The sequence below is a fragment of the Desmodus rotundus genome, chromosome 7 (genome assembly GCF_022682495.2).
Source record: "Desmodus rotundus isolate HL8 chromosome 7, HLdesRot8A.1, whole genome shotgun sequence".
In the NCBI taxonomy this organism is placed as follows: Eukaryota; Metazoa; Chordata; class Mammalia; order Chiroptera; family Phyllostomidae; genus Desmodus; species Desmodus rotundus.
Genome location: NC_071393.1, coordinates 34,102,883 through 34,127,433, shown reverse-complemented (window position 1 = coordinate 34,127,433; position 24,551 = coordinate 34,102,883). Strand labels below are relative to the sequence as shown.

The window sequence follows — 24,551 nt, the reverse complement described above, 5'->3', positions numbered from 1 at the left end:
TTTTTACCGAACCACATTTTGTTTTATAAAAATTAAGTTATTTGCTTAAATAAATAAATTAAACAACTAAGTTAAAAATAAAAAAGAATGAGAATCTCTGAAGCATTTGAGATCTTTCTCCCCGGCAATTGTCAAAAGTTTTGGCTCAAATAGACTTATAAAAATTCTCAAATAAAATCAAAAAGGAATGATAAAATAATTCAAAGGAAATAAAGGTCCAAATTGGTAAGTATACAATCAGAAATCCAATAGCAGTGCTGATTGATTTTTAAAGTCTATAAACTAGATAAAGCTTGGCAAATCTGAAAAAGAAGGAAATGATACTAATATTAGAAATTAAAAAGGAAGCATAACTAAAGACAGATTTGTAAAGTTATATGTACAAATTTATACTAATAAAATGGGAAAACTTAGATTCAGTTGGTAATTTTCAGAAATAGGTAATGCATTCAAATTATAACAAGAAAAGCTAAAACCTTGAATTAACTAATAATTATGAAAAGACATTGAAAATAGATGGAAACAGTTGTCCCTACAAGGACCTGGGTTTTACAGGTGAGTTTTAGGAAACTTTTAAAGAAATCTTATGTAAACCAGCATGACCTATAAAAAAGGCAGGACCCTCCTGAACTGTTTTTACCATGCTGATGTCACACTAACTCCCAAACCAAAGTGGGCCATGGGGGTGTGGTAAGAATAAAAATATAGCCTTCTCACTTTTGAAGGTAGAGCTGAAAGCTCACAGACAAACATCAGCAAATTGATCTCACCAGTATATTATTTATGTTGAATTCATCCTGGTAATGCAATGGGGGTTCAGCATTGTAAAATTTCTTCGAGTAATTTACTTTATTAATTATTAAAGGAGAAAACTATGCAGTCATCTCAGTAATGCCCCTTGAAAGCAATCAGTGAAGTTCAGTAACCATGGTTTTGTCACAGGAAGGGAACTAGATTAGTAACAGTGAAGATTCTGACAGACCATGTATATCTTTCAGTGTAAGTGTACTTTAAATGTGCTATTTTAAATCAGTATTTAGCATGGAATATTCAGTAAATTGTAAGCATTTAGAAGTATCTCTTTCACACAATTCACAAGAATAAATTGTAGATTTAATAAAATCTAAATATAAGAAACACTGCAGATGTTAGAAGAAAAGTGTTCATGACAGGTGGGAAGGCCTTAAATGAACTCTAGCTCAAAGGCCATTAAAATGAAAGATTAATAAGCTTAGCTATATCAAAGTAAAAACAAAACATTTCAAAAAATGAGAAGTGTAAGTGCTTAACTGAAAAATATTTTTAATGGATAAAGCAGAGCAAGTATAAGAAAAAGGGCCGTGGCTGGTGTGGCTCAGTGGATTGAGTGCCGGCCTGCAAACCAAAATGTCACTGGTTCGATTCCCAGTCAGGGCACATGCCTGGGTTGCAGGCCAGTCCCCAGTAGTGGATGCATGAGAGGCAACTACATACTGATGTTTCTCTCCGTCTCTCTCTCTCTCTCCTTTCCCCTCTGCCTAAAAATAAAAAAGAAAGAAAAAGGGAAGAAGAAATGTGAAAATGTATAAGAATATTAGCAGGGAATTCAAAGAAGACAAGTAATATTGGGAAAGATGTTCAATGTCACTAATAGGGAAATGGAAAATTTAAAGACAGTGAAGTTGTTTTAATCTACCAGGTTGGCATGAATTTCTAAAGTTGATCCAGTAGTAGCCAGTATGTGGAGAAATGGATACTCTGTTAGTAATTCTGGGGTTGTAAAATTGTACAGCCATCATCTGGTAGCATTTGGCAGTATTTTGTGTACCCTTTAGAATTCACAAAGAACTCCCAAATCTCTCCCTTTCTAAGCCAGTGTTATTTAATCCTGTGGCTGGTACGTTGTCCTTATTTTATCCATGAGGAATAATGTTTAGGGAGGACACCTGGCAGCGTTGGGACTTTTACCCAGTCTCCTAATGCCAATGCAGCGGTCTTTGAAGTCTGAGTTTGTCCGTGGGGTGAAGGACTATCACGAGTTAGAGCACCGTGTCAGATCAGCACATGTCCTGTCTGTAGAATGGTTAAGTAATCCTGCCTGATCCAAGTGTGGTATAAGGGAATGAACTGAGAGATGGGACTGAAAAGATAACTTGAATTAAAATCATAAAAATTCTGAGTACCCTATCAATGGTTTGGTTTGAAGTTGGAAAACCAGTTATCCTTATATGGGTAAGGCAGTTGTTTACTTATTTACATTTTTCCAGCTCTGGTGCTCTCAGTAAAGTTTGTGGCATGAATGATTGTTTACTCTGGGCCACATTCTGTGCTAGGTGCTTAATAAACATTTTTTTCCTAAAGCATATACTTGTTTTGGTTTGTGCATGATCTTAACTGTCTCATTTTCAGGTTTAGAGGATTTGCTCTGCTGAGGCTGAGTCTTACCTCTCCCATCAATATTGTGCATGTCGGGTTTTCATAGTACACCCCACTAACTTTCATAAGGAACTTGTCGATACGGTGTTATGAAAAGATTTAGATTTTGAGAGTGATACACTGTTATTTGGAGTTCTGCCTTCCTAGAAGAAAAAATGTGTTTGATTTTAAGCATCATTTATTTTCATAACAACTAATGTTATTAATTTATTTGGGGGAGGCCAGGAGAGCTTAAGAATGCAGATTGCGATGGCTTACTGAAAGTTTAAACTGATTCTGAGCAACCTTGGTCATACCCAGGCCTGGCATTCCCTTTTGTAAACTCATTTTAATACCTAGACCTCTAGGACCTTGATGTTATCTCCTTGACTTTTTTTTTTTTTTTTTTTTTTTTGCTTTCCTTTGTGGGACATATATTTATTTATTACTATTTTTTTTCCCCACTCACCCACGTCTGGCCCCTTTTTGGCAACCATCAGCTTGCTCTGTGTATCTGTGGCTCTGTTTTGTTTTGTTTATTCATTTATTTTGTTTTTTTAGATTCCCCATATAAGTGAAACCATACAGTATTTGTCTTCTCTCTAAGGCAGTTGTTTAAATGAGAAAATTAAGACTTTGAACAAGGCTGGTGAGTGTGAGTTTGACGAGGAGAAGGCAGAGACAAGGCATGGAAGTGGAGTTGACCCAACATAGAATCTGGCATCAGACACTTAAAAGACACCCATTCGCAGCTTAACCTGGTCAGACTTGAGGTATATATTAGAGGTAGAGCTAGCAAGACTTAAACGGATGGATTGGATTAGAGGAGAGAGGGTGATGAGTGAGAGGGAAAAAATGACGACTGCTAGTTTTTGACCAAGCAAGTTGTTGGGTGGTGGACCACTTACTGAGATGGGAGGACTTGGCCGGTGGAGAGCTTAGGTGTCAATAGTTCTGTCTTGATCTAAAGTATGAGATGTGTCTTAGAGACCCAAGTGTAGATGTCAAGAAGGCAGTCATAAGGAGACCGACGTGTATAAAGAAAGATAAAAATGTGGGAGTGGTAGCATAGAAAGTAAGTGGTTTCTAAAGACATGTGAATTGGCGTTGGCCCAGTAGTAGCCCAGGTGGTTCAAGTGTCCTCCTGACAGCCAAGGTTTGTGGGTTTAATCTCTGGTCAGGGCACGTGTAAGAAGCAACCAGTGAATTCATAAATAAGTGGAACAATAAATCAGTGTTTCTCTCTCCCCCCCACTTCCTCTCCCTTCCTGTCTCTCTCTAAAATCAATCAATCAATTAAATAAATAAATAAATAAATAAATAAAACCATGAGCTTGGATAAAATCACTTAGGGAAAGAGAACACATAAAGGCCGGGGAAGCAGTATGGGAAATTCTTGGTCACTCCAACATCGAGAGATGCAGTACAGAAGGAGTCAGAAGAGGGAGAAAGCAGCTGAGAAAGGAGCTGGCAGTGAGGTGGGAGGACAATCAGAAAAGTAACAAGAATTCATTCCAGAAACTAGCCAAGGAAGTATTCCAGAAAGAAGAGGATGGTCAGCTGTATGATATGTTACTTGAAGGTGTGATGAGGTGGGAACAGAGAATTGGCCATTGGACTTGGGGGAAATGTAGTCCTTGGTGACATAAGTTAGCAGTGTTTCAGTGAAGTGGTGGGTTGAGGAGAAAATGAATGGGGAGAAAGTGAAGGGAACTCTGTTTTACAGAGTTTTGTTCTGGAAGGTAATGGAGGAATGCAATGGTACTGAAAAAGACACACGAGTATAAGGGAAGTTGTTTTGGTTTTTTAAGGTGAATAAGATTAAGGTGCATTTATATGCCCCTGGGAATTATGCAGAGTGGAGAAAATGGTGATGCAGAAGAAACAAGAGATACTATAGGAACAGTCCTTGGGAAGTCACAAGGGGACGAGCTCCTCACCACAAGTACAGGGGTAAGCCTTAGAAGGGAACACAAACTTCTTCCATTGCGGAGGAAGTGAAGGTAAAGTGTGTGGAATCATATGCAGTTAAGTTGGTGGAATTAATGGGAAGATAAGATAAAATTCATCTGATTGGATCCATTTTTCCATGCAAGTATGAAGAAAGTTTGTCAGTAAGAAGTGAAGTGTGAAACGGATGTCAGATTTCAGGAGACAAGAAAATTTATGAAATAGTTATCTCCAAGTGGGCAAAGTAAATATATGGAAGGAACCGACTGGGATTCTGTTTCTGACAATGTGAAGTCCCGTTTGAGGCTTGTAATAATACACTTTAAGTGAGTACACAGCTGTGTGGTTGCTGGTGCTGTTCATCTGCTCAGAAGGTGGCACAGAGCACGCTGATGTGTGAGTCGGCATTTTACTAGTAGAAAGGGAAGAAGGGACAAGAGAGTGTTTTCAGAGTAGAAAACTTGATTGTTCATGGCATTTATTCTGGGTAAAGAGGGAAGGGAGAATACTGATTATAATGATAAGGGCAATTATTTTACATCTTGGTGAAATCCAAGAATTTTTTGAAGTCAGGATCTGCATTTTAAGTGAGCATCCCAGATAAAACAATTCATGTGGACTGTGGGTCATCTTAAAAAAAAATTTGTAATAACTTTGGGTCATAATGGTACTTGCAGAGCAAATACCTGTTTTTGTTCAAATTTCACAGTGTACAAGTACGGAGGTGCTTGTAAGAAAAAGTGAATTTATAGCTCTGGCTGGTGTGGCTCAGTGGATTGAGTGCTGGCCTGTGAACGAAAAGGTTAGCCAGTTGATTCCCAGTCAGGGCACATGCCTGGATTGTGGGCCAGGTCCCTGGTTGGGGGATTGAGAGAGGCAACCAATTGATGTACGAGAGGTAATATATCGATGTTTCTCTCCCTCTCTTTCTCCTTACCTTCCCCTCTCTCTAAAAACAAATCAAGAAGTAACATTTTTTAAAAAGTGAATTTACACAAATGTATAGGAAAATATTGATTATCAGGACTTCAGCAGTGAATAGATTAATGAACAGAGAAAATAAGTAACAATTACTCTATTACATTTTAGCTTTTATATTTTGTGGGTGTAGAAAGTTTATTGTATACAACAAGAAGGGACCGCCCCATTCCGGGAGCACAGAACCCCAATCACCCATCTCACATCCCTAACCACCCCTGTTGGGGATGCCCATCCCTGCAGCCTGAGGGAGACTCTGCTCCCTCCTGGCTCCCTGTGGAAGCCAGGAAAGGCTGGAGCCCTGCCCTCAGAAAGAGGAGGCAGAGTGGTCAGGACCCCACTGTCCCAGCCCCGCCCTGTGCTGCTTGCCTCTTCCCACCTATACCACTCCCCACAGTAGAATCAAGGACACTGGAAATCTCAACACAGCAAGACAGGGCTTCCCCACAGAAGCCAGGCTTTAGATGACCCTGTACTTTTGCCTTTTTTTCTTTTAAAAATAAATCCACATATAGTGACTTTCTTTTCTTTCTTTCTTTCTTTAAAGATTTTATTCTTAGAGAGAGGGGTAGGGTGGAGAAAGAGAGGGAGAGAAGCATCAATGTGTGGTTACCTCTTACATGCCTCCTAGTGGGGACCTGGCCTGCAACCCAGGCGTGTGCCCTGACTGGGAATCGAACCAGAAACCCTTTGGTTCTCAGGCTGGCACTCAGTCCACTGAGCCACAGCAGCTAGGGCTTATTTGTTTAAATAATTATATTTTATTGATTATGCTATTACAGTTGTGCTGATTTTTTCCCCTTTGTCCCCCTCCACCTAGCACCCCCTACTCCCTCAGGCAATCCCCCCACCATTGTTCTTGTCCATGGGTAAGGCATATACTTTTTCAGCTACTCCATTACCTATACTGTACTTTACATCCCTGTGGCTTTCTGTAACTACCTATTTGGACTTCTTAATCCCCTCACCTCTTCACCCATTCAGCCACACACCCCTCCCATCTGGCAACCATGAAAACGCTCTCTGTATCCATGATTCTGTCTCTGTTTTTATTTGCTTTGTTTTTTAGATTCAATTGTTGATAGATTTGTATTTTTTGCCATTTTATTGTTCATAGTTTTGATCTTCTTTTTCTTAAATAAGTCCCTTTAACGTTTTATATAATAATGGTTTGGTGATAATGAACCCCTTTAGTTTTTTTTCTTGTCTGGAAAGCTCTTTATCTGCCCTCCGATTATAAATGACAGCTTTGCCGTGTAGAGTCATCTTGGCTGTAGCTCCCTGCTTTTCAAGACTTTGAGTACTTCTTGCCAATCCCTTGTGGCCCGCAAAGTTTCTTTTGAGCAATCAGCTGACAGTCCTTATGGGGGGAACTCTCCTGTAGTTAACTGTGTTTCTCTTGCTTCTTTTAAGATTTTCTTCTTATCTTTAACCTTTGGCTTTTTAATTATGATTTGTCTTGGAGTGGGCCTCTTTGCATCCATCTTGTTTGGGATCCCCTGTGCTTCCTGGATTGAATGTCTGTTTCCTTCACCAAATTAGGGAAGTTTTCTTTCATTATTTTTTCAAGTAGATTTCCAATTTCTGGTTCTTTCTCTTCACCTGCTGGCACCCCTATGATGCGAATGTTGTAATGCTTGAAGTTGTTCCAGAGGCTGCTTATACTCTCCTCATTTCTTTGGACTTTTTTTCTTCTTGTTGTTTTGATTAGTTGTTTTCTATTCCCTTAGGTTCCAAATCATTGATTTGATTCTTGGCTTCATCCACCCTACTGTTGTTTCCCTGTAAGTTGTTCTTTATTTCAGTTAGTGTATCCTTTGTTTCTGACTGGATCTTTTTTATGCTGCAGAGGTCTTCACTGAGTTCCTTGAGCATCCTTATAAGTAATGTTTTGAACTCCGTGTCTGACAGATTGCTTATCTCCATTTAGTTTAGTTTCCTCTGGAGTTTTGATGTGTTCTTTCATGTGGGCCATGTTCTTTTGTCCCCGTGTTTGTTTCTACGTATTAGATAGAGCTGCTCTGACTCTGTGCCTTGGTAGTGTGGCCTCATGTATTAGGTGTTCTGTAGGTTCAGTGGCACAGCCTCCCCTATCACCAAACTGGGTATTCGAGGTGCAGCCAGCTAAGTACTGTGTGCTGAGTACACCCTCCTGTTGTTGTTGATCCTTGGTTGCTGTTGGCAGATCAGTGGGAGGGATTTTGCCAGGCTAGTCAGCTGCAAGGATTGGCTGTGACCACTTACCACCAGCCTCCGCCATCCATGGAGGATCAGCTGTGCAGGGGCAGGGTGGTAGCACTATGAAGTAGTCTGTAGCTGTCCACTGGGTGTGCTGTCCCTGGGGTTTCCTGGGTGGTGCAGGCTCAGTTCAGCCCCCACCTGTGTTTTGCCCAGGGTTTTACCTGAGAACCCCATAGTAAAATTAATCGAAGTGTTTGCTATGAGAATAAATTCAATTTAAAGTGGCAGTTTCCTTAAAGTGGATAGACATTAGGAAATTTGATGGTCTTTGATTTTCTCTGGTTACTACAGAGTTATGCCTTTCTTCATATTGTGACTGATACAGCATTTTTACATAGCAGCTATACTGGAAACAAAACTGTATCTAGTCCAGAAAAATTCCTGTACATGTTCTTTAAATAAGGATGTCTCCGTAGGTTTGGAAGGATGGTAAACCCCAATGAAGTGTCTGCCTTATATATTTTTTTAAATGCATTTGAGATCCCGAAGATGGTTTTCATCCCTAGAGACTTGGCAGTTGATCTCTATCGAGTAATCTGGACTCAGAATGGTTTTCTAAGGGGCTGTCTGGTTGAGAATGAAGAAGTAGGTTCTGAAGAGCTGCTGGAATGAGAATACCTGCGTAGCCTGGTAATAAACGGTTGAACATTGTAGGGCCATTAACATCGCAAGTCAGAGAGGAGCCACACATGTATAGTCCCTTGTGGCAGAATCAAGTCTCCTGGAGGAGAGTGAAGCTGGTTTTGACTGTCAAATGAAGGACCTGCAACCAGGACTGTCTTATTCATGAGGACTTATTCATAGCAAAAAACATTTTAGAGATGATGTATTATGAGAGAAACTCCCAGAAACTTGGTTCTTCTCACCAACACAGTAAAGAATTATAGGCCAGTGAGCCTACTAGTGTGCAAGCAAAGTTTATTAATACTAAGTTCTAATAGGAAAGCAAAGCGGGGTGGCCAGAGGTGGCCAGCACCCAGATGGCCAGAGGCCAGGTGGCCAAAAGAGAGGCCAAAGGCCTCCCCTTTGGCCAGAGGCTACAAGAGCCAAGAGAGTCAGAGAGTCCTTTGTTTTGAGGACTTACGTAGTTGGCAGGGTGCGGAAGAAGAAGTTACATTTTGATTGGCAGGTAAAGGTGGTGCCAGCTTCCCAGGAGAGACGAGACTACCTAAAGGTAGGTATGAGTAAGGATCTGTTACCCCGAATCCTTATCTTGCCCCAGACTCTATTTATTTATTAGGTATATGTGCTGGGAGGCAGGCAGTTAACTAAAGTTGTCTTATGGGCTTTTTTCTTCGGGCACTGTAGTCCCCCGCTGCTTCTCCCTTCCAGGCCTTGGGATGAATACACAGTCTCAAGGTTTTCTTTTCCCAGTTAGTGGAAATGATACACACAGACTTTCAAGGGCTCCCCACCTCCTACGCTATCACAGTTTCAATTGTTCGGAATGCCTGGCAGCCTTATTGGACCAGGTTCAGGATTACTGGGTCAGTGGGTAAGCTTTTGCTTTTAGCCTCCTGTATTAAGTTCTTTGTTACATGGTAACGATGGGTGCCCTGCCTCTATTTCCCCTCCGGTCACTCATTCTACTATAACTGTTGTATCTACAGTATTTAATTTTTATTTCAATAAATTATAAGATAATGAAGATTAAGCCCAAGCTCTTTTAAGTTATTTTCTGTCAATTTATAAGGCTTTAGACTTTCTGTAATCCAAAATATGTGCTATATTAAGATATTAGAGCAATATTTCTCTTCTACCTACTTATGTCTGTATGTCATACAAGTTTTAGATTTTTGATGGAAAATGGTCAATCTCTGTCTGATGTTCCTTCTGTAGTAAATGAGCTTCTTCATCACTTACACTACTACAGCTTCATTATTTGCTTAGTGATATACTGATAGAAAAGTGGATGTTTTAATGGAAGCCTACAAAATAATATCATTAGCAAAGGAAATTTGCTGAAAACAAATTACTTCTTGATTGCCTTGATTGTTGTTTTTTTTTTTTCCAGTCTAGTAAGAACTACAACTACTTTTGTTAGTGGAAAAATGGTACCAGAATGTTACCAATGATTGGACCTTGGTTCAGCAACCTTGATACTTGAGTTCTGGCCAGGAAAGAATTCAGATCTAAGACTCAAATATAAGCACGGGTTTATTTAGAAAGTTACAGGGGTAGGAGAAGTGAGCCATAGAAGAAGTGAGCCAGCTGGGCTGCATGGGCTCAGAAAACAAGCTACAGAGGCAAAAGGAGGGCCCTTGGAATGTGGGGCAAAGAAAGCAAGGATATATGTACCTGGGGGAAGGAGATGGGGAAAGGCTCTGGCTTGCTTCAGAGAGAGTGCATGCTGGGAAAGGACGAGGTGGGGAAAGGCACAGTGTGCTGGGGAGAGGGGTGTGTGGGTAGAGGCACGGTGCCGTGCGGGGGAGAGGGAGAGAGACGGGGGAAGGAGCCTCTCCAAGTCATTTGTCTTGAGGGCCTTTTTATCCATTTTCTAAAGGTAGGGACCCTGGGGGCAGTTTCAGAGAGGATCTCATTAGAATATTCATTATTTTCCAGGTGTTTCTTTTCAGGGTCTGTTCTCCACTGATTATTCTGTGCCAGGGCAGGGGGTCATTAGTCACTTCAGCTGGCCCTGAGGCAGCCATGGTGTCACCCCACCTGGCCTTGTTGCCTTTCTGAGCCTGAAAGCTGGAGCGGAAACACAACTGAGGCCTAGATGTTATCTGTAGTTTGACCTAACCTCTGTCTCTGTGGTCAGTTGACCTGAGGCTTTGTTTCAAAACAATAAGAGTATCTGATGCAGGTCAGGACCTCACGTCCTGAAGACTCAGTACTTAAGGGAGTAGTTGTGCAAGCACTTGTATGGGAGTCATGTAAAGCTATTCTCTGTCCTCTTTGTTCCTCCTCTATGAGGCCTACCATATGACAGTGACATGTGTAGCAGGAACAGTCAGGGGAGGGTCCAAACCCCTTGACCAGCCATATGAGAGGTCAGGGGGTCTAAACCGCACGACCAGCTGTATGCTAGGGGAGAAAGGTTACCCTGGGTGCAAGTTCCTTGTTTTCCCAGTTTTGCCTGTGTTAGGCACCTTGGGCTTTTCACCCTGGTGACCTTCCGTACCTGGCCTATAGTCCTTGCTCTGTTCACGCCTTGTCTACCTGCCTACTATACTTTGAGGTGCATCAGAAGCATCTGAACTTTTTTTTTCTTTTTAAGCACTTACTTATGCAGCTCTGTCTTGCAGCCTTTCAAGGCCAAGCAAGTTCACAAGGGATTCGGGCAGACAGAAGAAAATTCATGGAACCATTAGGATATCTGACATGCCGTTATTCTGGGGTGGGTTGATCCATGTACGCTGCAAGCCATATATCACACTGTGGGAACTCCCTAGCATACTAAATGCACACAAAGCTGGCAGGGTGGCAAGATAATACATAACAAAGTATGATTCTGCGCAGGCGGGCCCATGCTCAAGGTTGTGTGAATACTATACTGCTTATCATAGTTGCCCAGACATGCGGGTGAGAGAGCCTGACTGACTTCATTTTCCCTACGAGCTCCTAACAAAGACATGAAATTCAAGGAAGGAAAGGGCAGCAAAGTGTTTAGTTTATGCCTTTTTTGATGCTACATTTACTAGTGTCCAAAAGTGAATGGGCAACACAGAGGCTGTGAACAACTTTTAAAAATAAAGATGTTTGGGTGCCAGCTCAGATCCACTGGCTTAGGATCTGTGGAGATGTAACCCATATAACTGTATTTTGAAAAGGGTCACAACTTGTGACAGGCACTAAAGGTTGAGAACTGCTGACATTTAGGAAACTTTAAAAGAAGCCTCATCTCTGGCGTTAGACGGATCTGAGTCCAGAGTCCAGATCTGCCAAGGTCTGGGTATATGAATCTGGGCCTAGGCTTATTACTAAATTGCTTAATCTCTCTGAATTTCAATTTCCTCTTCTGTAAAATAGGAATAGTAATACTTTATAAGGTACTTTAGGGGATTGAAGTGGGTAATAGAAAGAAAGTACTTGATATCCGCTTTATTTTTCTGCTGGTGTGGAATTCCTCGGTTTTCATCTTGAGTTATGAAGAGTGAGGTTTTTCTCACAGTAACTCTATATGCATATATGTTACTGGCAGTCTTTAGCTAGAAACGGGGAGCCAAGGGATCTAGACATTGAGTTCAATAAACTGGGAAGCATAATAAGCCTGCCCGCTAGCCAAGAAGCTGCAGCTTCACACCCCAGGGGGTTGCAGCAGCATGTCCCACCAAGGAGACTAGCACCCCTCCTTTCCCCACTCATGTACCAGATTGCCAGGTGGGTGCAGGGGAAGCCACCTGCGCAAATAGAAGTCACAGTGGCACAGGGGAAGGTAAGTTGCTGGACCAGAGATGCCTGTCAGTCTAGCCTAGGGAAAGAAGTAGTTGGTTAGGAAGTGGACCCACCCAAGAGCAGGCAGAAAGTTGGGGAAATTGGTCCTATTGAGAAGGCCCCATAGCCAAGCTAATATAGTCCTGGAGGAACAAAGAATCAATGTCTCTCTCTCTCTCTTTTTCTTCCCCTACCCCCTTGGCCCACTCTCATCCTGTGCATTTGCATGTCCTTTTTCCATGGCCGTGTGGTCCTAGCAGCCACGTGGCTCATGGCCGTGCAACTCCGTATGCAGGCTCCAGGAGGGAGCCTTAAATGGAAACACTAAGCTAGCTGGATGCCGGACCGGACTGGACTTTAGTATGGAGCAGAAACTCTGGGCAGTGGCATCTATCCTGGCCCTGCTGAAGATAAGATTGGGCTTTGTTTCTCGGTGAGACAGAAGGAGATGGAACATTGGGAATTCAGGAGGGGAACCCCCTTAATTGTTCATCATCAATAAACCATACCACAGAGCCACTTCCTCCTGTGTGGGGAAATTTTTTTATTAGGTATTGTAAGAGCCCCACTTATACCTGTAACAGATGGTGTTTCACTGGTAACAGACAGATTTACCTTGGGCTTTGAGCTTTCTTCCAAGTTTGCATTTAGGTTACTTAGAAAATAATGGTAAAGAAAATAAGTAGCATCTTGATTTTCAGTTCTCTTGCATCCTCTAGAGTAGCCAATTATTTCTTGTTCCAACGTTATCCATTGTCTTATTTTAAACACAGGTATATTATGAACTTGGGGCACAAACTTCTTAGTTACAAAACTGTGGAACAGTGTTTTTTCTGTCAGTGAATGGCGATGCCTAATTCTTTGTGTTGGCAACTCTCTCATTATATGCTTATGTGGTTGATCTCTGTGAATTTGTAAATGATGATAATAAAGATTTCTTTTGAAACATCTCAGGTCAATTTAACTGACAATGTAGTGGTGAAAAACTAAAAGAGAAAGGTAGAGAGATACTGTTATATTCCTGGCTATTAAGATCTTTCTGTCTGCATAACATGACCTGACAGAATTAAAAGAAAGTATTGATTTCTCTTTTTTTCTTTGTTAAATATTGATCAGATACTCAGAACATAATACTAAGCATGAATAGTTAATGTGCATGAACTTTGCCAAGCATTTAAGAAGGCTATGGCCGGCTGTTTTCTCTCATGCAATGTACAATCACAGTGCCTTCCCAGGGAAGGGCCTCCTCCTTTTTTGCTGGATTGGTTTCATCTATATAGAAGGCAGTAAATGTATTAATTGTTTACAATTTAAACATTGCAAATGCTGGAGATTATATAACATCATGCTTGTTGTAGCCTTTCTGCTGCTTTTATTTCTAAGATTACTTTTTCCATTATGCCTAGTTATTTGATTTGGTGGGGTGGGGGAATGGTAAGCCTCTGCTGAGATTGTATCACTGCGTATTTCTGGACCGTATAGGAAAATGTAATACCACAACTGTTTTTAGACAAGGAAATTCAGAAATGACAGCAGATGAGGATATGAGTAGACAAAAATCATTTTCACCACCTTATACTTCAGAGATCTTTGACTTTCAGAAGTTGGAATCTTGGCATTATAGTTTACCTGAACAACCATTGTAGTATAACACATCAGTGAAACATATTAGGTGTCTGCTATGTATAGGCTAAGTGTGAACATACAAAGGAAGTAGACTGTTTCAAAGAATAATGTACTTGGGGGAATATCCAGGGACCTATACAAGCAATTGCAAGTTAACATTCACATACCAAATTCTGAACAGGGGCAATGTAGTATAATGCTTGAGAGTAAAACTTTAGAACTGGGTTGCCTAGGCTGAAATCCCAACTCCTCTACTAACTGTATGACCCTGGTCAAGTTATCTCAAAGTGCTTCAATTTTCTCATAAATAAAGCAGAGATGATAATTGATTTTAAGTGTGAAGCGTTTTGAAACCCCAGCTAAGAAATTTGAGTTTGACATGCTGAGAAATAGAGAGTCACTGTAGTTTTTGAACAGGCAAGTTAGCATGATGAAATTAACTGAACATTATTTTAGTGACTATGTGAATAGAGTGGGTGGGTTTAGAGGCAGACACCAGCTGGGAGGCTGCCAGACATCTAAATGTGAAAGGTACAACTGTGGAAGTTGAAATAGATGGGCAAGACCAAAAATCACTATGGAGAAAAATATTATCCAGATTTCATGATAGAGTGAATGTATGTTTCTAAACTGCCCTCTCCTGACAAATGGCATTAATTCAGCAAAATCTTAGAAAATGATGGTATAGCAGCTCAGTGGAAATTTCTTGTAAGTGCTGTCAGAAGTTATAAACCCTGGGAAGTCCAGCTGGTAATGTGTGCATTCACTTATAGCTTCCTTTTCCCCTTTATAAACTACAGGACTACAGAGAATATTGAATTATCCCTGTCGGAAGTATCTCTACAGGACATGCTTACTGAACTGAAAGCCTTTGTTTAGAACTAATTGGATCTTTCTAAAACAGTATTTTTTTAGAGCTTACTCACATTAGGCAGACTAACCATCTATAAGTCAGTCAAATCAGTTCTTTTTTTAAAGCAATTATGCTGAAGGAGAAAAGAAGCAAAGAAGGAAGACACCATCAGACAGAATACTGTATTAGTAAAAACTATACATTTAAGAAAAATTTATTGTAATTTGAGTCACTGTAGTAATGGTGAATTGCATCACTGTTACTTTCCAGCACTATGATATTAGCGAGGTGACACCAGTTTCTTTCAGCCCATTCTGTTGTGATGCAGGAATGTCTGTTCTGTAAGATTTTAAAGTAGAAAAGTCTGCCGTGAGAAACCAGACAGTGGCACAGTATCTGGGACTGAATTTATTTTTTTCTTTGGTTAGAAAGATTTTTGAAGGTAAAGTAGAAAAACAATGTACTACCTATTTTTAAAGCTTTTTGAGGATTTTGACTCAGAAATTTTATTAAAAGTGACACAGAATAACACTAGAAAAAATAAGAGAAGCACTCAAATTGGTTTGAGAAAATTCTCTTAAAATATGTCTTTATAAAAATTTTATTTATTGACTAGAGAGAGAGACATCAATTTATTGTTCCACTTATTTATGCATTTACACGTTGATTTCCTATATGTGCCCTGAGTGGGGATTAAGCCTGCGACCTTGGCCTGTTGGGACAACTCTCTAGCTGACTGAGCTGCCTGGCTAGGGCCAATAAATAAGTTTTAAAAAATCTTTCAAATGAGGCTGTTTTCCCTTTAAAATTAACTCATTGTCATCTTTTCAGATTCTTTGAGCAGATTGTTTTTAACTGTCAAAGGAGGGATTCCATCCATAATTTTATGTTTTAGCTTATATAACAAGACAGTGGTAATAACTTTATTTTATCATCAGCCAGTTACCTAATAGATTTAATTAAGTATTCTGTCTACAATCAGGTGCATTGCCACTCTTCCCACTAGTTAATGGTTCGGGTGGTGGCTGGCTCGGTAGGAAAAGTAGGATATTTTTACAAGGTCTTTTTTCTTGACATGAATCCATACATCCTTTTCTTTAGCCATAGTATTAGAGACCACCATTGATACGGAAAATTGCATTTTGTGGAGGTAATGTCCATATTGCCTGCTACTGTATTAACTCATAGGAAAACCTTGAATTTGGGTGAAGACAGCTTTTGCTTATAAGTGCATTTCATCCCTACAGATTATATCTGGGCCCTTCAGCCCTGATTGGCCTAATGTAAAACTGACTGAGCTTGTGCTGTTGTTTTTCTGTTTAGATATGGGTGTTAGCTAAGAGGTGAGAGACAAAATTAAGTTCTTATCAGGTAGGATTGAAACCATGGAATAATGACTTCACAATTGGCTGCAAAAGCACACCTAACTAGTGAAGCAAAAGCTACTATTCGAAATTTTCAGAATTAATCAAATGATGGACATGATTTAAAATATCTTTTTTGCTAGAGGCATTATTCACTGTAGGCTAATTTCTACCTCTTCAGACCACTTTTAAGCATTATTTAGTTAATTATAGTTAAAATCATTGTTTCTCAAGCTTTTATGAACATACTGATTTGTTTTCAACTTCCATTATCATTTATTTTACTAGAATCTGGATAAAATTAACTGTAGCAAGACAGTGCTCAATACTATTTAAGCCTCATATTAGATTCTTTAAACTACCTCAGTATAGTATTTATAAACATGAGTATTCACATTGCGGTAAAACTGGAAAACTAAAATTTGCCATACCAACAAATTTGCTCCATATTGATATAACTGCACAAAATTTTGTATGTGACATGTGGACTTTAACATAACAGAATTTGGCCTTTGTAAACCAGCTTACATATAACCTATTTAGTGTTGTGCCAGCAGACCCCTCCCATAGCTTTTTCCTCTGTAAACAGATGACTCCTCTCCTCAAGACCAGGTGGAAAACCTCCAAGTTTTGGCCCAGAAAAAACATTAACAGAATTATCAAATTCTAAGATTTCAGCAGATGTTAACACCAGAAATAGGTGATGGGCAACTCTTACTTAAGTCCTTTACCTAAGTAGTACTATAGGAAGTAATAGTGTTAACCAAAAGAACACACAGGTCTCTCATTAAACTTACTTTAATGGGTGTCAAAATTCTGTGACAGATTTTTGGTCAAGCTGTTACCTTAAAAAGTACTGATATTAAAAACTAATAACTTAAAATCTGCCACTCACACAAAAAAACTTAATGGTCTGCAAAACATTCTCCTTTCCTTCTGAAGGTTTTCCAGTGCATGGTAATCATTAACAAGTGTTTTACTGTTAAGTGGCCAATGGAGACAGGCAGTTCTGGGACCGGTCTTCCACCACTGATGAAGACTGGGGTGGTGGGTATTGGGGATAACGTGCATTTAGCCTTCTGAGCTTTCTGGGCAGACTTGCTGACTCTGCCAGTCCCAGCTGCCTTTTTGTCCACTGCTTTGATGACACCCCGGCAACTGTCTCTCTCATGTCACGAACAGCAGAAAGGACCAGAGGAAGATAGAGAAACTCTCGACACACATGGGCTTGCCAGGAACCATATCAACCGCGGCGGCATCACAAGATTTCAAACACTTTGAACTGTCTTCCCGTTTTCCCCAGAGTGACTATCATTCTTCTCCTTCAGGTCAGCACATTTGCAAGCAATACGAATGAGCTGTGTGCCAGTCCAACATAGGTGTGTGTCCAGCACAGGTTTGGCCTGGATGGTTCAGGACAGTTAGCTGAGCTATGAATCCAGTCGCTTCCAATGGTGGGTCACTTTTGCTGTCATCAGCCACATCACCATAATGGATATCTTTGACAGACATGTTCTTGTCCCCACATTGTCCCCAGGAAGAGCTTCACTCAGAGCTTCATAGTGCCGTTCACCAGGCTTTACTTCATTTGTAATGTTGACTGGAGCAAAGGCAACCACCATACCGGGTTTGAGAACAACAGTCTTCAACTTTGCCCACAGGGACGTTACAGTACCACCAGTTGTGTTAGGTATCCTGCAGTGGGAGGGTGGGGCAGACGCAGGAGCCTGGCATTGGACGAGTTGGTTGTGGCATGCAATCCAGAGCTTCAAGCAGCGTGGGTCCACTGGCATTGCCATCTTTACGGGTAACTTTCCATCCGTCAAAACCAAGGCACATTAGTGCTTTGCTCCAGCATGTTGTCCCCATTCCAACCAGAAATCAGCACAAATACGGCTATGTCAGGGTTTGTAGCCAATTTTCTTAATGTGGGTGCTAACTTCTTTAACAATTTCCTTATATCCCTTCTGGCTGTAGGGCTGTTTAATGGAATCCATAACACCAACTCTCAGTTGTTTCACACCCAGTGTGTAAGCCCAAAGGGTACGCTCACAGGCCTTGTCCAATCTTGTTCAAATTCACCAACACCAGAATCAACAGTCAGGACTGCACTGTTGGCCTGAGATGTGCCCGTTGTCATGTTTTTCGTACAGTCTGCGTCCTAGGGCATCAGTGGATGGTTACGCGACCCTCGCTGGTCTGGAATATTTGCAGGGAGATATCAGTGGTGTTGCCACACTCAGTTCGGTTTTCAGTTTATCCAAGACCTGGGCATACTGGAAGGAGCCTTTCCCCATCTCAACAGCCTCATCAAATTTTTCAGTGGTTCTTTTGTTGTTTCCACCACATTTGTAGATCAGATGGCCACTAGGGGTAGACTTACGTGATCTACATGTCCAATGATAAAGATATGATGCGAGTCGTTCTCTTCCATTTTGGCATTGATTCAGAGCTGGTTTTCATGACACCTGTGTTCTGGCGAAAAAAGTTGAGCATACTAATCTAACAGACAGATTCAGTCTATCTGGGATGGAGACTGAGAGACTTCATTTTGTATTTTTGCCCCCTTTGAAAGGAATATGAATAGCACACTTTAGGTGGTTCTTTTTTTCAAGACAAATAATTACCCTCATTTTTTTCAGTTACAGTTGACATTCAGTATTATTTTATATTGGTTCCAGGTATACACCTTTGTATATTTGTATAATTTATAAACTGATACCCCCAATAAATCTATTATCCCCTTGACACCACACGTAGTTACTACAATATTAATGAGTATATTTTGTATGCCATACTTTATATCCCTACGACTCTTCTGTAACTACCAATTTGCACTCCTTAATCCCTTCACCTTTTTCAACCATTCCCCTAACCCTACTTTCATCTAGCATACCTCAGTCTCTTTTCTGTATCTATGAGTCTGTTTCTCTTTTGCTTTATTTATTTTGTTCTTTGGATTCCACATACAAGTGAAATGGGATTTGTCTTTACTTATTTCACTTGCATGATACCCTCCAGGTCCATGTATATGGACACAAATTGTGAGATTTTATTCTTTTTTGTAACTAAATAATATTTCATTGTATATAGGTACCAAATCTTCATCTAATTGTCTATTGGTGGACACTGAGGTTGCTTCTATATCTTGGCTACCGTATCTCATGCTGCAGTGAATATAGGGGTCGGTGCATATATCTTTTGAAGTGTTGTTTTGGATTTCTTCAGATAGATACCCAGAATTGGAATTGCTGGGTCATAGGTAGTTTCATTTTTAATTTTTTAAGGAACCATTATACTGTTTTCCATAGAGGCTGAACCATTTGCAATCTCACCAACAACCCCTTTTCTCCACATTTTTGTAACTATTTGTTAATTTATTAACAGTAGGCATTCTGAAAGGTGGTTGGTGATATCTCATTGTGGTTTTAATCTGCATTTCTCTGATGATTCGTGACATTACACATCCTTTCATACTCCCATGCTGTTTTCCACAGTGGCTGCCCCAGTCTGCATTCCCACCAACAGTGCCCTGGAGTTCCCTTTTCTCCACACCCTCTCCAGCACTTGTTGCTTGTTGATTTGTTTATGAAGGCCATTCTGACTGGTGTGAAGTGGTATCTCATTGCAGTTTTTTTCTTTTAATATGTTTTATTGATTATGCTATTACAGTTGTCCCATTTTCCCACCTTTATTTCCCTCTGCCCTAAACCCCCCTCTCACCAGCATTGCCCCCACCCTTAGTTCATGTCCATGGGCCATATATATAAGTTCTTTTGCTTCTACCTTTCCTATACTATTTATAACCTCCCTCTGTCTATTATGTACCTACCCTTTATGCTTCTTATTCCCTGTACCTTCGCTTCCATTCGCTCTCAGCTGATAACCCTCCATGTGATCTCCATTTCTGTGATTTTCTTCCTGTTGTAGTTATTTGCTTACTTTGTTTTTGTTTTTGTGTTTTTTTGGTTCAGTTATTGATAGTTGTGACTTTGTTGTCATTTTAATATTCATAATTTTGACCATCTCTTTCTTAGATAAGTCCCTTTTACATTTCATATACTAAGGACTTGGTGATGATGAACTCCTTTAACTTGACCTTATCTGGGAAGCACTTTATCTGCCCTTCCATTCTAAATGATAGCTTTGCTGGATAGAGTCATCTTGGATGGAAGTCCTTGCCTTTCATGACTTGGAATACTTGTTTCCATCCCCTTCTTGCCTGCAAGGTTTCTTTTGAGAAATCAGCTGACAGTCTTACAGGAACTCCTTTGTAGGTAAGTGTCTTGCTGCTTTTAAGATTGTCTCTTTATCTTTAATCTTGGGCAAAGTAAATATGATGTGCCTTCATGTGTACTTCCCTGGGTCCAACTTCTTTGAGACTCTCTGAGCTTCCTGGAAGTCTGTTTCCTTTGCTAGGTTGGGGAAGTTCCTGTTCATTGTTTGTTCCAATAAGTTTTGAATTTGTTGCTTTTCCTTTTCCTCCTTCTGGAACCCCTATGATTCAGATGTTGGAACATTTAAAGTTATCCCAGTGGTTCCTAAACCTGTCCTAATTTTTTTGAATTCTCGTTTCTTCATTCTGTTCTGGTTGAATGTTTATTTGTTCCTTCTGATCCAAACCGTTGATTTGAGTCCTGATTTCCTTCCCATCACTGCAGGCTCCCAGTATATTTTCCTTTGTTTCACTTTTCATAGCTTTCACTTTATCCTCTATTTTGTGACCATACTCAACCATTTCTGTGAGCATCCTGATTACCAGTGTTTTGAACTGTGCATCTGATAGGTTGGCTATCTCTTCGTTGCTTAGTTATATTTTTTATGGAGCTTTGACGTATTCTGTCATTTAGGCCACTTTTCTTTGTTGGCATGCCTGATACGTAGTAGGGAGCAGAGCTTTAGGGATTCAACAGGGCAGAGCAACCCACTTGGCTGTGTTTTGGCACAATATGTTGGGGAGTGGTCGGAGAGGGAACAATGCTGCTTGCTTGGCTCTCATTCTGCCTTCAGTCACTTTCTCTTCTACTCACAAGCAAATTGGGCTCATCTGGTGCTAGTTCCTGGGTGGGTGGATTTGTGTAAGTTCTAGGACCCTGTGGGTTTCTCCGGCGATCTGTGTGAGGCAAGGAGTTTCTCCCTCTCCCATAACCCCCACAGATTTTTTCATTCAGAGGTTTCGAGGCTGTATTTCCCCACACTGGAACCCTGGGTTGCATGGTCTGTCTCTCTACCCAGTTGTTCCTCCCAGTTTATCAGCACACTAATGTGGGACTGCCTGCTGTGACAGCTGATGCCTGGCTGGGTCCTCTAGCCGCTGCCTTGCTATGGGTCCTCTATGCCCCGGCTGACTGTCTCAGCCCCTCCTACCAGTCTGTATGAATATTTCTTCTTTAACTCCTTGGTAGTCGGACTTCAATACAGTTCGATTTTCTGGCAGTTCTGGTTGTGTTTTGTTTTTAAAATTGTTGTTGTCCTTTTGGTTGTGCAAGAAGGGACAGTGCATCCACCTATGCCTGCATCTTGGCCTGGAGTCTCACTGTGGTTTTAATTTGCGTCTCTCTGATGGCTAGTGATGCTGAGCACCTTTTCATATGTCTCTGGGCCTTCTGTATGTCCTCCTTGGAGAAGTGTCTGTTCAAGTCCTTTGCCCATTTTTTAATTGGGTTGTTCATCTTCCTGGTGTGGAGTTGTGTGAGTTCTTTATATATTTTAGAGATCAAACCGTTGTCTGAGGTATCATTTGCAAATATGTTTTCCCATATGGTTAGTTCTCTTTTCATTTTATTGCTGTTTTCCTTAGTTATGCAGAAGCTTTTATTTTGATGAGATCCTGTTTGTTTAATATTTCATTTATGTACCTTGCTAGGGGACATATTGCTGGAAATACTGCTTTGTGGAATATCTGAAATTTTTCTGCTTATGTTCTCCTCTAGGACTTTTTTGGTGTCATGACTTATGTTAAGTCTTTTATCCCCCTTGAATTTATTTTTGTGTATGGTGTAAGTTGGTGGTCGAGTTTCATTTTTTTTTCATGTAGCTGTGCAGCTCTCCCAACACCATATGTTCAAGAGGCTATTTTTACTCCACTCTATGTTCCTTCCCTCTTTGTCGAATATTAGTTGACTTCAGAGTCTGTGGTTTGTTTCTGGGCTCTCTATTCTGTTCCATTGGTCTATGCGTCTGTTCTTATGCCAGAATCATACTGCTTTGATTATAGTGGCCTTGTAATATACTTTGATATAAGGTATTGCGATCCCTCCTACTTTGTCCTTCTTTCTCAAAATTGCCATGCCTATTAGCTGTTTTACGAGTTCATATAAATTTTTGAAATATTTGTTCTATATCTGTGAAATATGTCATTGGTATTTTGATAGGGATTGCATTAGATATGTAGATTGCTTTGGGTAGTATGGACATTTTGATAATGTTAATTCTTCCAGTCCATGAAGACAGTATGTGCTTCCATTTATTTGTGTCTTCCATAATTTCTTTCTTTAGTGTTGTGTAGATTTCTGAGTACAGCTCTTTTACCACCTTGGTTAGGTTTATTCCTAGGTACTTTACTTTTCTTATTGTTACAGCAGATGGGATATTTTTTTCCTGATTTCTGTTTGTGATGTCTCTTTATTGGTCTATAGAAATGCGTTTGATATCTGAATATTGACTTTGAACCCCTCTGTTTTGCCAAATTCCTTTATTAGGTCAGGTACATTTTTGGTGCAGTCTGTAGGGTTTTCTATGTACACTACCATATAATTTCCAAACAGTGACAGTTTTACATCCTCCTTTCCAATTTGGATGCCTTTTATTTCTCTTTCTTGTCTGAGTGCTGCGGCTGGAACTCTGATACTATATTGAATAGAAGTGGTGAAAGCGGACATCCTTGTTCCTGAAAGCTTTTAGTTTTTACCTGTTGAGTATGATGTTGGCTGTAGGTCTCTCATATGTGGCCTTTATCATGTTGAGGAATGTTCCTTTTATTCCTACTATACTGAGTGTTTTTATCATAAATGGATGCTGTACCTTATCAAATGCTTTCTCTGCATCTATTGATATGATCATGTGATTTTTGTCTTTCCTTTAGTTTATGTGATGTACTACATTTATTGATTTGCAAATATTGTATCATTCTTCCCTCCCTGGGATGAATCCCACTCAATCATGGTGTATGATCTTTTTAATGTATTGCTGGATGCGGTTTGCTAATATTTTGTTGAGGATTTCAGTGTCTATGTTGATCAGTGATATTGGCCTGTAGTTTTCTTTCTTTATTGTGTCTTTTCAGGTTTTTGAATTAGGATTACACTGGCTTCATAATAACAGTTTGGGTGTCTTCCCTCTTCTTGGATTTTTTGGAATAGTCTGAGAAGGATAGGGCTTAGCTCCTCCTTAAAAGTTTTGTAAAATTCTCCTGGAAATCATCTGGTCCAGGGCTTTTGTATGCTGGGAGTTTTTTCATTACTCCTTCAATTTCATCTGCTGTTACTTCTCTATTCAGTCTTTTTGCTACTTCTTCATTCAGTTCTGGGAGGTTATATTTTTATAGAAATTTGTCCATTTCACCCTGGTTTTCATATTTCTTGGAATATACTTGTTCATAGTAATTTCTTACAATCCTTTATATCTGTGTTGTATTAGTTGTAATCTCTCCTCTTTCATTTCTGATTGTGTTTATTTGGGTCCTCTCTCATTTTTTGTTGTTGAGTCCACTTAAAGGCTTGTCAATTTTGTTTATCTTTTCAAAGAACCAGCTCCTGGTTTATTTATCCTTTGGATTGTTGTTTTAGTCTCTGTTTTTCTTTAATTCTCCTTTATTGTTGGTTATTTCTTTCCATCTACTCGCTTTGGGCTTTGTTTCTTGTTGTTGCCACAGTCCTTGTAGATACAGGGTTAGGTTGTTTATTTGAAATGTTTGTCTTTTTTAGGCAGGCCTGTATTAGCATGATTTTCCCTCTCAGGACTGCCTTTGCTGTGTTCCATTAGTTTTGGACTGTTGTGTGTTCATTTTCATTTGTTTATAGAAACTTTTGATTCCCTCCTTGATCTCATTATTAACCCATTCATTGTTTAATAGCTAAGTAATCAATCTCCATGAATTTGCGTGTTTTTTGAGTTTTTTCCTTGAGGTTGGTGTCTAGTTTCAGTCTGTTGTGGTCCATGAAAATGCTTGATATGATTTAACTTTCTTGAATTTGTTGAGGCTGGTTTTGTGTCCTATTATGTGGTCTATATTTGAAAATGTTCCATGTGCATTTGAAGAGAATGTGTGCTTTGCTTCTTTGGGTTGAAAGGTTCTGTACGTATCTGTTAAGTGCATTTGATCTAGGACATTGTTCAATGCCGCAATATCTTTGTTGATTTTTTGTTTGGAAGATCTATCCATATTTGACAGTGAGGTTTTACAATCCCCTGGCATAACTGTGTTGCTGTCTGTATCTTTCTTGAAGTCCTCCAAGATTTTCCTTGTGTATGTGGGTGCTCCTGTGTTGAGTGCATATATCCTCACAATGTTTCTCTCCTTTATGGATTCTTCCCTTGAGTATTATGAAGTGTCCTTCTGTGTCTCTTTTTATGGCTTTTGTTGTGAAATCTATTTTGTCTGATACAAGTATTGCTCTCCAGCCTTTTTCTCCTGTCTGTTTTCTTGGAATATTTTTTTCCAACACTTCACTTTCCCTCTGTGTAGGTCTTTTTTTCTGAGGTGGGGCTCTTGTAGACAGCATTTGTCCTGGGCATGGTTTCTTACCCACTCAGCTACGCTTTGT

The 24,551-nt window shown here is 40.0% G+C and overlaps 1 protein-coding gene and 1 non-coding gene across 5 annotated transcripts in view; one reads left to right on the top strand and one right to left on the bottom strand.

The window, feature by feature from the left end:
* PEAK1 (pseudopodium enriched atypical kinase 1) overlaps window positions 1–24,551 on the top strand; it is a 196,962-nt gene that overhangs the window by 46,597 nt on the left and 125,814 nt on the right. The window lies entirely within an intron of this gene.
* Window positions 11,112–11,241, bottom strand: LOC112301971 (small nucleolar RNA SNORA13). The gene has a single exon (XR_002974525.2). It is a non-coding gene; the product is annotated as a small nucleolar RNA SNORA13 (small nucleolar RNA).